This window comes from Phyllostomus discolor, chromosome 7 (genome assembly GCF_004126475.2).
Source record: "Phyllostomus discolor isolate MPI-MPIP mPhyDis1 chromosome 7, mPhyDis1.pri.v3, whole genome shotgun sequence".
Classification (NCBI taxonomy): domain Eukaryota; kingdom Metazoa; phylum Chordata; class Mammalia; order Chiroptera; family Phyllostomidae; genus Phyllostomus; species Phyllostomus discolor.
The window spans coordinates 90,253,501-90,258,634 of record NC_040909.2 but is presented as its reverse complement, the minus strand read 5'-3'; the positions used below and the strand labels follow the sequence as shown (position 1 = coordinate 90,258,634).

The 5,134-nt window shown below is 35.6% G+C and overlaps 1 pseudogene; it reads left to right on the top strand.

The window, feature by feature from the left end:
• The first annotated feature begins 865 nt into the window (after nt 1-865).
• LOC114514730 lies at nt 866-3,431 on the top strand (annotated as a pseudogene).
• Nucleotides 3,432-5,134: the final 1,703 nt, after the last annotated feature.

Below are 5,134 nucleotides of genomic sequence, written 5' to 3'. Positions count from 1 at the left end.
TGAAATAATCATCTTTCCAAGGTTTACCTCCAAATGCTATCACATTGAGGATTATGTTTCAACATGAATTTGAGGACACAAACATACAATTTACAACATGAGGGGTTGGCAAACTACCTTCAACAGTTCAGATGCAACCTGTACTTATTTTTGTAAATAAAGTTTTATTGGAATACAATCATTCTCATTCATATTGTATCTGGCTGTTTTCATGCTACAATAACAGTTGAGCAGTTGTGACAGAGATCTTATGGCCTCCAAAGCCAAAAATATTTACTGTCTGAGCGTGAGTCTGCACAGTCTCAGTCTGCTTAGGACTCATTCTTCTCTCTAAATCAAGGCACAAATTGGGTTAATTCTTTAAAATATGATACAAGATGTAACTTTGAGTTTGAACATAATCATATATTTAATTAGCAGTTAATTTAAAAAGAAAGCACTTTCTAGTTGCCCCACTAATATATAGGGAAAAAACCTGGTGCCATTACTTTTTTATCAAATTCCTTGTACTTTCCTACAATTCTAAGAAATTCTATTCCTGAAGAGATTAAGTCGAATATTTTCTTTTTCTTTACAGGGAAAATCTAATTAATGCGTATCAGTTATATACCAAACACTGTATCAGGCATCACATTAAATCATGTAATTTAATTAATTATTCGTAACAATTAATTAGAGAAAAGAATTATTATTCTTTTGAGATATGGAGATGCCAAGGGCTAGAGAAGTTGTAGTGTGCTCAAAGTCAACATTGATAAGTGAAGGACTCTGATTGGTCTCCAGGTCTTTCTACATATAGAAGATACCAGGCATATTCATGTGGCTAATAAAGTGCTGTATTTTAAAAAATAATGTTTAGGCCAAGATGGAAGCCTGGGTAGCTGAGGAAGATGCCTCGCGGCCTCGCGGCCGAGTATATTTTATGGACCATGTGCTGCTGTGTATGCCTGAAGTACTTGAAATGCGAGTTTGGAGAAACTGCCATCTAAATGCTTTGCTGGATTAAGCACCTAATTAGGATGGTTATTCAACAGGTTGGAGTAAAAATGGAATGGGTACCTTGGTCTAGGAAGCCATATGATTCATCTCGAAGTATCGTAAGGAAAATTGGTACTAATTTATCTCTGATCTGGTGTCCAAGAGTTCAGTTTCAGTTTATCAGCCCGACAACAGACTGGGGCCCCAGTTACCCAAGAGAGGATTCAGTGGCATCTTTTGCTGATGTTGAGTGGATAGTCAAAGAAGAAGGAGACTGCTCTACAAGATGAAGGACAGAGGTCAGGTCAAGGTAGCCCTTTCAGGATGACCTTCCCTTCTTTGAGAAGCCCCCAAGCAGGGAGTTTCCCTTGCCAAACCTGTCTCCAGAAGAGCCTCAACTGATGACACCACTGGCGAATGAGGAAGCACTGCAGATCTGTGCTCTTGAAAATGAACTTGCTGCTCTCAGAGCTCAGATTGCCAAAACTGTGACCCTGCAAGAACAGCAAAATCTTACTGCAGTACTGCCCTCTGTCCCACTGCCGTTGCGCCACCACCGCTCACTCCACTGGCCCTCCATCCCTCAATGCTCCACCAAAGTACATCTGCTATTGACCTGATCAGAGAGCGCAGAGAGAAAAAAGCCTGTGCTGGAAAGACGCTGGATAAGCACAGCCCCAAGAAACCTGATATGCCAAATATGCTAGAGATCCTTAAAGACATGAACAGTTTAAAACTTTGGTCAGTAAAAATGTCAGAACAAGATATAAAGCCCAAACCCGTGGATGCTACTGACCCTGCTGCCCTCATAGCAGAGACTCTGAAAAAGGAATTTGCTTACCAGTATCGAAGTGATAGCCAAGATGAGGCTGAAAAAGGAATTTCAAAGTCTGCACCCGAGGCTACTTCAGAAACAGTGTTGTTTGGGCCACACATGTTGAAGTCTACAGGAAAAATGAAGGCTTTAATTGAAAATGTTTCAGATTCCTAATAGACAAGGACCTGAGAAACCTGATTCACCTGTTGGTTTGTTACAGCTATTTGGCTAGTGGAAATCAACACTATCTAGTAAATACCTGAATTTGATATTCAGTAGTTTCCTTTTAAATCTACCTACTGGGTTGAGCAATAGCAAAAGCACTCTAAATTTATGTTTGCTTTTTATAAGAAGGTCAGTTCTGAAGTTTTCCAGAACATACTTTTATTCTGACATAACACATTTTTAATGTGTAGTCAGGATGTTTAGATTTCCAGTTTTGAAAACAATTCTATCGATCTCAAAATGAAGAAAGGACATTTGTAGATGGGCGTTTTTAACTCTTAACACTAATTTGTACAAGTGTTCTATATGCATATATTTGGACATAAAGCAGTCTGGGTAAAAGTGTATAATAAGGGCACTGTTATTTGCTTTCAGCAATTAGTTTACTAGTCAATGATGGAAGAGTTGGCCTAACAGTTGTTGGAATGAAATATTTGAAACTGGAATCTTCTTGCCTTGAACAGAACTTTTATCTTAGATTTTTCTCTCACATTTTCTCAGAGATGGGGTTTACTAAAATTCCATGAGGCTTTCCTTTAAAAAGGGAGGTCACCTCAGTGCCATCCAGTCTGAGGAAGAAAATGTAGTTTTCAAACAGGGAGGAATCAAAGAATTGAATTAAATCTCTTTTTAAGTAAAAATCAGAAGGTAACATATTTTTCTTTCAGTTTAAAAAATGGCATCATAAAAATGACTTGTTTGCTAAGTTAATACTTATGGAAATTGTAGGCATAATGGAGTTTTTTTTTTTTAATATTGGTCAAAATAGTAGCTTTAAAAATGGAACACTAAATAGGTGAAAAATTTCCTATCAGGTGTTGATCATTGGCCAGAATGCTGTTTTGTGAAATCACGTTATGCAACATAGACCTTAGCTGTTACTAGAAAGTAGAAAACTGCCTTTCTTTTCTAGCTAGGGCTTCTAATGAATTGCTGTAAGTGATAAATATTTGATAAACCTTCATGATCTTTATTTCTGTTAACCTCAACTCTAGTTAATGCCAGAATCTCCTTCCATGAGTAAATGGTAGGATTTATTATTTAAATTTTTAAAAGTTATTTCCTCTAGTGAGTGGGAGAATAATAGGGAGAATAACCTTTTAAGTTATTGAAAATATGTGCAATGTTCTAGATGTTAGCAAATATTAGTTGAGGTACTTTACATGGTTTGGTTGTTCAGCTTAAATTTGAACTGTGGCTTATTTTACACATGCTGTTGATGTACATTGTTTCTAATTGTTTTACATGTTTTAAAAATTCTGCCTTTAAAAGAAACTCAGAAAGTTACCAGACATATTTTGACTGCCTAAGAAATTTATATTTGTATTTGTATTGAATTTTGAACAGTACTCTAATATGAGAAAGTTACTATTTAGAAATAAAGCAAACTTTTATTATCCTTGGAAAAAAATAATGTTTAACTGAATGATCAGCACAGAGAGGCAGTCCTGATAAGAGTTCCTGAAGTGGCTCCCTCACAATGTGTGAGGAGAAGATTCTGCTCAAATTTGGCATTGTTACCACATAAAATTGAAGAATACCCTATTCCCCAAGCATGTTGGATTACAGAGGTTTTATTGTTTTCATAGTCTTAATCATATTAATAAAATTACATAAATATCTTTCTCCATACTTTCACTTTCAGTCTATGTGTGTCTTTCAATCTGATGTGGGCCTCTTATAGCCAGTACATGTATGGATTTTGTTTTCTTATTCATTTAGCTACCCTATGTCTTTTGATCAAATCATTTAATCTATTTACATTTAAAGTGATTATAGGTGCACAGTTATTGCTATTTTATTATTCATATTTATTTTCTTTTTATTTTTTTCCTTTTCTTTTCTTTTCTTTTCTTTTCTTTTCTTTTCTTTTCTTTTCTTTTCTTTTCTTCTCATTCTTTTTATTAAAGAGGTCCCTTTAACATTTCCTGTAGTACTGGTTCTGTGGTGATGAATGCCATCAAGTTTTTCTTGTCAGAAAAGCTCTTTATCCCTCCTTAAGTTTTAAATGATAGCTTTGTTGGGTAGAGTAATCTTGGTTGTAGGTCCTTGCTTTTTATCACTTTGAATAGTTCTTGCCACTCCTTTATTACCTAAAAAATTTCTGTTGAGAAATCAGCTGATAGTCTTATGGTATCTCCTTTGTAGGTAACTAACTGCTTTTTTCCTGCTGCTTTTAAGATTCTTTGCCTTTAACCTTTGCCATTTTAATTATGATGTGTCTTGGCATTAACCTTTTTGTGCTCATATTGTTTGGAATACCCTGTACTTCTTGGAGTTGCATGTCTATTCCCTTCACCAGGTTAGTGAGTTATTGGTCATTATTTCTTCAAGTAGGTTCTTAATCCCTTACTGTCTCTCTTCTTCTAGTACCCCTCTGATGTAAATGTTGTTATTGCTAATGTCATCTCAGAGATTCCTTAAACTATCCTCATATTTTAATTTTTTTTCTTATTGTTGTTCTGCTGGGTGTTTTCTGCTACCTTGTCTTCCAAATTGCTGATTCTATGCTCTGCTTCATCTCATCTGATATGGATTTCTTCTAGTGTATTCTTAATTTCAGTCATAATCAGGAGAAAAAACCCCAAACAGAATTTATTTATAAAAAATGTGTATTTATTCTTACATGTTTAAACTTTAGTCACCTTCAAAGTACTCTCCATTTGATGCAATACACCTATTGAGAAATTTTTTTCTCATTGCTCAAAACAGTTTTTGAGCCTTGGGTCATATGATTCATGGGTACTGACAATCATGCATGAAGCTGCATTACTGAAATCTTTGATTTTGATTGCCTTTTAGTGCTTCTACCATTTTTTGTTTCTCCTCTTCCACATCAGCAAAATGTTTCCCTTTGAGGCCTTTTTTAATCTAAGGAAACAAACAAACAAACAAAACCCTCTGGGAATGATTAGGTGAATAGGCAGAGTGGGGCATGGGGGTCATGCCATTTTTGGTCAAAAATTGCTGAACACTGAGCATGGTATGGGCAGGTGTGCTCATAAATCATCCATCATGAAATATGCAAATGTGTTGAAAGAGTCTTCAAAAGAATTTCACTGAAGCTGAATGCAGCCTCAATACAATAATGCCAGTTGGTACCCTGATGCAGAT